At 38.5% G+C, this 8,091-nt stretch overlaps 1 long non-coding RNA gene across 1 annotated transcript; it reads right to left on the bottom strand.

Moving 5' to 3' along the window:
* Window positions 1-296: 296 nt before the first annotated feature.
* Window positions 297-7,774, bottom strand: LOC138964110 (uncharacterized). Its single transcript, XR_011455022.1, has 2 exons — window positions 7,407-7,774; window positions 297-2,971 (listed from the first exon to the last, which is right to left on the bottom strand). It is a non-coding gene; the product is annotated as an uncharacterized lncRNA (long non-coding RNA).
* Window positions 7,775-8,091: the final 317 nt, after the last annotated feature.

The raw sequence follows: 8,091 nt of genomic DNA on the forward strand, positions 1-8,091 counted from the left end.
AGACAGAGTTGTCTTCCCTTGAATTATCTCCACCTGCACCTTCCCTTTGATAAAATGGGGCTGATTTGTCTACCCCTGAAAAAATCCTTTGGCGATCTTGCGATGTCATGTCATGTCAAGAAAGTTGATACTCCTGAGTACGCAATAAACAAAGGCAGACCATAGCAAGGGGGACTACCAGGGCGGTATTGTTTGCAGGGCAGTTGTTTTTGTGATGAGAGCCGGTTGCGGCCGCTTGCAATGTCAGCGCTGTCTCCCTCTCGGAAATGTCCGGTTTTTTGACAATTTTTTTGACAGACAGACAGACAGACGGTCAGACCGACTAACCGACAGACAGACCAACAGAAGGACAGAGTGAGTTATAGAGCTGTTGTCACAGGTTTAAAAAAAAAAGTTGACATTATATCTTCACAATTCAGAAGACCAACTTCATGTATATGAATAAGATTAAAAGTTACAAGCGAGATCGGCAAAACACTGTCAGTCCGGAAATTTCCGTTCGTAGCGATCAGTGCTGAGTGTCTCTCAAAATCGTAATCACTTTCAGAACATCACAATCCCAATTCACGATGTCTTTGAGTAAAGTGTAAAAAACCCGAAAAAAAACCCAACCAAACACACAAAAAACAAAAACAAACAGAAAATCCACATTTGTGGCTTTGGCTGTGTGATAGTCTAACTGAAATGACTATTCCAACTTGGACCCAAATTCCAACCTTGCGCACGGCCGATTCTAGAATGGACCAGCAACAAGGGTTTCATTCTAGAATGGCACCCCTGTACTTGCGCAGGGTTAGAATTCCAACCTGGACCCGGTCCATTCTAGAATGAAACCGGATTCTAAGTTCGCGCAGAACACATGCATGCAAGCTTCTATCATGTTCGTGTGAGTGCTGCAGGGCTATTAGACGACTTTTCATTATTCTTGATTTGGAGATCCATGCAGGGTATTAGAAAGTGCAGAATATACACGTTTGAACAAATACAATGTGTGTTTGCTCTGAAAAAAAAAAGACGCAACAAACAAACATTGTATTTGTTTAAAGTATCACAAATATTTATTACCTGTATCTGCATGTTTTGATAATGATGAAGGGTAAATTACTTTGACGTGTGCTTTTTTTTTTTAACCACACTGATAACGAATGATAGAAACACAGACACACTTAATAACATATCCACAAAAATTGTAACAATAAATGTAAGCTGAACAATGCCTGCAACACATTTCAGGCCTCAGAAGGAAGTAATTATGAGATTCAGACAGAGAGAGAAAGCCCAACACGAAACCAGTTGTGAGATTTTTTATTTCATTATGTAATATTAAAAACACGACAACAACGTATTTCCTGTACTTAGTTTCGTGCAATTATGGATTGCAAAGTATGTCTAATTGAGTGGCATAAAGAGGCACAGTTGCATGAAAAACCAACTCGGATCTTGACTAGGATCAGGATTTTACATGGACACAACCTAGAATTTAACATCCTGGGGGGAGGGGGGTACTGCGCCTTTCACATCAAGATGTAAAGATCTATTTTAAATAATACTTATTAGAAGGGAACAAAATCAAACAAACTACATGTACAACAATCGTTCTGAGGGGAGAGAATTGCCTCTTCCGAAGAAATTACCTCCCTTGCTTTTCTTGTCGTGACTTATGTAGAGTAAAGTGAATAGAAAGTGAATCAGTCAGTAACAAAAAAAACCACAACATTTCTTAAGATCAATGAGGAGTCTTGAAGTATTTGTCAATGTTAATCTTGTATGCATAACAAACAATATATTACGGATTGATAATTAAAGAAAATCGTCTCTTCTACATGGTTGACCCCCCTAAAAAGGACACCCACAACCATGCAAATTACTTCTGCATCTGTTGAACCAATTATTTTATATATGGTATTCATTAACTTCAGTTTATGTTCTACCTTTCCAGTAAGTGGCAATTTTGTAAATTGAATGGTCTGACTTTTGTGCAATTTTAATTTTTTTCTCCAAATTCGGGGGTCGACTAAACAGAACAAGTTTTGACATTGAGCGGTAGCCATTTTTACCTAATTTAAACCCTTCAGCCTTTTACCTTTTTGATTATTTTGAATATTTTGAATGTCTGAGTATGTAAAAACATCCCCTTCAACCCCCAGGCTATCGATGACCTGAAGAAAGCATGCAGTTACAGCTAGGTTCAGGGCAATCCTCAGACACGAAAGCGTTGGTATCATTGGTGATGCAAAAGTTAGATAATTTAACCTACAAATTTGCCACTTTGTGAACTGCACATGCATAAAATCAAGTTTAAGTATGCTGAATATGAAGTTATCCAGTCAATTGGTGTAGAAGTTATAGCATTTCTGTCAGTTAACAGTATTTAAAATCTCTAAAGTAAAATCTGACATATTCGAAAGTTTTGCATAAACACCCAGACAATTTTTACGATACTCTCCTGAGCTTCTCCACTTCTCAGCCCTGTCTTGGAAATGAATTCGAATAAGGCAGTCAAAATAACTTAGTTTGGAGCACCCACCAATCAGAATAAGCATTAACTTTTGACACAGGAAATATCTTCTACCGAAAGCTCTCCTGGTTTTATTCTACATTTTTCCTGCATAATGGTAACAAATTTAATGATAAATCTAAACAACGAAGTGACTGTGGTAAGATGAACAAAGTTAAAAAACAAAGGATTACTGTAAATGGTTTACGAATCGAAATCTAAACAAGTTTTAATGATAAGTAAAATGATAAAAAAAATAAAATTAAAAAAAAGCTAACGTCCTCGCATTTGTCCAGAATTATTCCATGTTTAACATGGGAACAGAGGGATAATTGGTCTAAAGAATTTTTAAAAAGGAGGGTTAGGGTTATCTGTATGCAATGCCTGCTATAGGTGAAAGACTTTTGTGGAAGCCATGGAAGAATGCATCGCTGTTGTGCTGGTTCAGCTTGAGGTCCTGTCCTAGCGAATATCCTGCACACACAAAAACACGACTTTTTAAGCCACTTATGTTGCATTTCGTGACATAGCTTTGTTAAAACCGTGTGCCTGATAATAATGACAGATTTTGTTGATATACATTTTTTTTAAGACACCCCATATAATATTGTTTGACAATCTCTTTCAACATAGTTTACGAATCACCAATGTGTATACAAACGCAAATAACCCACAGGTCAATAAATTACTTTCCAGAGAGAGAGAGAGAGAGAGAGAGAGAGAGAGAGAGAGAGAGAGAGATTAAAACTAGAAAATGTGTGCTGTATAAAACAAGGATAATCACTGTCAAATCTTTGCTTGTACCTGCATGGTGTTTACTGCGCTATATACACAACCTGTTTTATTTCATTTATTTTTTTTATTTTTTTATTTTTTTTTGGGGGGGGGGGATGTTTTGTGATGAGGGTTTTTTCAAAGCCTTTACTGCTTTAGTCATTGAATCCACCCGACTTCGATTTATTGTTCAGTGATGGGTAATTGTGTGACCAACTATGTAAGTTAGTGATTGTTCTGGCTTCATACAATGACATTGCATTAATTTTATAAGTGTATGTGTGTGTGTTTCAGGCAAAAGCTGATATTACAGTCCTAGTTGTATGCAGTACCTCTGCTTCTTCGTTCAGGAATCAAAGTATACAATCTAAACCGATTATTTTGTTCAATAATGTTCAGCTTACCATCCCGAAGAAGGCAGTAACGTAAGTAAATTTTAAGGGGCTTATTGTCCGTCAGGTCTTAATTGCCTATATTGGACATGAATTGGTTTATACGATTCGAGTTTTACGCCCTCACGGCTTTTTGATGTTTGCGTGTTTAGGTGGTATCAGCCATCTGCACTTATGGTAGAATGACCAAGATCTTTAACGTGCCATTGTGGTGACACGGGGGTGGGAGATGGATACCGTCTCTGGGTCTGCACATAAAGTTGATCCGTGTCCGTCCCGGCCCGGATTCGAACCAGCGACCTCTCGATCACAAGTCCAGTGCTCTACCACCTGAGCTACCCGGGCCCCCCAGGCAGTAACGTGCCGAGATATTGATTATAGATATTAACGTACCTAACCTGGTTTCTGGTGTGTTTTCTTTTTATTTCAATAATGTAAATGTGTGACAACTTGCAGGGTACTTGATGTTCAGAGCAATTTTTCTGGCAAAAGACCTTTTATGGATCAAAGAAAACTTTTGTCATGGTGCACAAGTCAATCAATTTGGTTGATAAATAATTTGTGCTGCATTTTCCCTGGTTCCAAAACGTAGTATGTATTACCACATGTCCTTACCTGTCATTGGCATCACATGATTCTCTGCAAGCAGTCTTTTGTGGAAATACTTCATTTAACACTTGCACTTATAGTAGGTGGCTGTGGAACGGAGGACATGCAACGACAACGAACAACAAAAGACAAAGTGTGGAGTACACTCATTTTTGACTCACATGCGAAGCAAAAGTGAGTCTATGTACTCACCCGAGTCGTCCGTCCGGACGTCCGGAAAACTTTAACGTTGGATATTTCTTGGACACTATTCAGTCTATCAGTACCAAATTTGGCAAGATGGTGTATGATGACAAGGCCCCAAAAAACATACATAGCATCTTGACCTTGCGTCAAGGTCGCAGGGGCCATAAATGTTGCCTAAAAAACAGCTATTTTTCACATTTTTCCCATTTTCTCTGAAGTTTTTGAGATTCAATACCTCACCTATATACGATATATAGGGCAAAGTAAGCCCCATCTTTTGATACCAGTTTGGTTTACCTTGCGTCAAGGTCAAGGTCACAGGAGCTCTTCAAAGTTGGATTGTATACATATTTTGAAGTGACCTTGACCCTGAACTATGGAAAATAACTGTTTCAAACTTAAAAATTATGTGGGGCACATGTTATGCTTTCATCATGAGACACATTTGGTCACATATGATCAAGGTCAAGGTCACTTTGACCCTTATGAAATGTGACCAAAATAAGGTAGTGAACCACTAAAAGTGACCATATCTCATGGTAGAAAGAGCCAATAAGCACCATTGTACTTCCTATGTCTTGAATTAACAGCTTTGTGTTGCATGACCTTGGATGACCTTGACCTTGGGTCAAGGTCACATGTATTTTGGTAGGAAAAATGTGTAAAGCATGTGAGTCGTATGGGCTTTGCCCTTCTTGTTCTTAACATACGCTAAGTTTCTTTGAGAATGCTCCAAGTGAAAATCAGGGGTTCCTAGGCCTGATATCACAATTAAACAGCTTCTTCTCAGAATCAGGAGGGAAAAAACTGTTATATGGCGAGATGTCGTGACAAGAACAGACAGCAGCAGCAGCAACAACAACATTGCTAAATCGTCGCTTTAACAAAATTTCATGTTTAGCATCGCAGACAAAGCACGGCTACTGATCCGACCAAAGCCACACTTCATGCACGATGGGCACATTGTTATGGCCAGCTTGTTAACGTGCGCATTGTGTATGTTTTACATAGAATTGAATGTGTTTGTCGTTGTGTCTGTCATCTATCCTAGTCGTTTGATTTAGAATAAAGCAAACTTATTACAATGACGATTTTCTTCGGTTTTTGATGAAGGATTGGCATCAAGACTTTTCCTATTTTCCAACTCTGCCACCATACACTGGCCGTTCAGGTCTGCATGTCGACCACATGGTGTGTGATCAGATTTTTCGGACATGTTCACAATGCTTACATGACCACCAAATGGAAAATCAGTTGGTATTCGTTATGTTTTTGTGTTAGCACAATCTTCATACAAGTAAACAGAAACAGTTTTGTTGCAAACAGAGCCTTCATAAGAAAAAATGCTTCTAAGTCAAAATACATACCCCCTTTTTCGTATTGCGTAAAATATACCCATAAATTCTGGACACGACATCATATTTTTATTTTTTTCACAACAATGAAACCAAACTTTAGCATATGTTTTAGCAATATATTCACAATAAAACCTATGAGTTTGAAGGCTGCATCTTGTTTTGTTAATTTTTGAGAATTATTTTGCAAACCCATGCAAATGGCCAGTTTCTGGGGAGAGACTGGGGAGATAATGGCCAGTATAGAAAGAGTTAATAAGCAAACTAATGTCAGAAGTACAGGGGCTCACATCCATGAGAGGTGGCATAGGACAAATGTCATGGATAATGCAAAAGTGATAGGACATTTGTCCTGAACAAAAATAAATCAATAGGACATTTTTATATTTAGTCAAGTTTTGACTAAATATTTTAACATCGAGGGGGAATCGAAACGAGGGTCGTGGTGTCTGTGCGTGTGTGTGTGTGTAGAGCGATTCAGACTAAACTACTGGACCGATCTTTATGAAATTTGACATGAGAGTTCCTGGGTATGAAATCCCCGAACGTTTTTTTCATTTTTTTGATAAATGTCTGATGACGTCATATCCGGCTTTTCGTGAAAGTTGAGGCGGCACTGTCACGCCCTCATTTTTCAACCAAATTGGTTGAAATTTTGGTCAAGTAATCTTCGACAAAGCCCGGACTTCGGTATTGCATTTCAGCTTGGTGGCTTAAAAATTAATTAATGACTTTGGTCATTAAAAATCTGAAAATTGTAAAAAAATAAAAAAAAATTTATAAAACGATCCAAATTTACGTTTATCTTATTCTCCATCATTTTCTGATTCCAAAAACATATAAATATGTTATATTTGGATTAAAAACAAGCTCTGAAAATTAAATATATAAAAATTATTATCAAAATTAAATTGTCGAAATCAATTTAAAAACACTTTCATCTTATTCCTTGTCGGTTCCTGATTCCAAAAACATATATGATATGTTTGGATTAAAAACACGCTCAGAAAGTTAAAACAAAGAGAGGTACAGAAAAGCGTGCTATCCTTCTTAGCGCAACTACTACCCCGCTCTTCTTGTCAATTTCACTGCCTTTGCCATGAGCGGTGGACTGACGATGCTACGAGTATACGGTCTTGCTGAAAAATGGCATTGCGTTCAGTTTCATTCTGTGAGTTCGACAGCTACTTGACTAAATATTGTATTTTCGCCTTACGCGACTTGTTTTTTTTCTGGCACCAATTTTCGTGTTGGCAGCATGTTGCTTTTTCGAGAAAAAAAACCGCTAAGGGAGGCAACTGTCAACCGGTTCGGAGCATTCAGAGTTGCGACCCTTGGAAGCTCTTCTCTATAAAAAGCACATAAAGTCTCCCCAAGTTTCGTCTGCTTGGAGAGACACATCGCTTCGCAAAACATTGATAAAATAGCAAATCAAACTACTGTAAACTGGAAAGCACTGACAATGTCCGGATCAAATAAAAGCAATAAGACATATGTCCTCTTGCATGAAAAATGAATAGGACATTTGGAAAAAAATATCCGTGTATGTCCGATGTCCGACGTGGATGTGAGCCCCTGGAAGTAGGTATTTACCTTGTTTGCCTTCGCGTTCTTGATAGCCCGCTGCAGCATTTGTATCACTTCCCTTGACATTCAAAACGCCAATGTATTTCTGAAAGGAAAATAAAGATATTGACCGAAACATCACACAAGTGGTATATCATGCTAGGTTTTGTTTACAGTGCCTGTTCTACGACCACATCTGATTGTAAATTTGAATAAAGAAAAACTGTATCCATTTATTACTTCTCTATTTGTGTGTGTTTGTGTGTGTGCAGGGGCGGATCACATCATTTTTAAGGGGGAGTTTCCAAATTTCTTTTAGGGACAATTTGACGACGCGAAGCGTTTAGTTGAAGACGCGAAGCGTTCAACCTCCTTGGGGGGGAGGGGGGGGGGGGGGGTCCGACAAATGTTGATAAAAACAAGGAAAATGGATCAATCTGAGCCAAGAAACATCCCCTAATACACCTTCCAAAAAAGTAAATATATTAAGAAGAAAAATTTGAATCACAACAAGGACAATTGATCGATCTGGCGCAACCTGAGCAAACTAATTAGCCAACTTCTTTCCAAAATCGTCACTTAGAATACAAAGGCCGGCTCCTAAGTGGTCCGGAAACCCCGGAACCCCCCTCCGGATCCGCCCAGTGTGTGTGTGTGTGTGTGTGTGTGTGACCGATGACCTTCTCTAAATTCTAATCGTTGCGTTTGCATG

This window comes from Littorina saxatilis, linkage group LG4 (assembly GCF_037325665.1).
Source record: "Littorina saxatilis isolate snail1 linkage group LG4, US_GU_Lsax_2.0, whole genome shotgun sequence".
NCBI lineage: Eukaryota > Metazoa > Mollusca > Gastropoda > Littorinimorpha > Littorinidae > Littorina > Littorina saxatilis.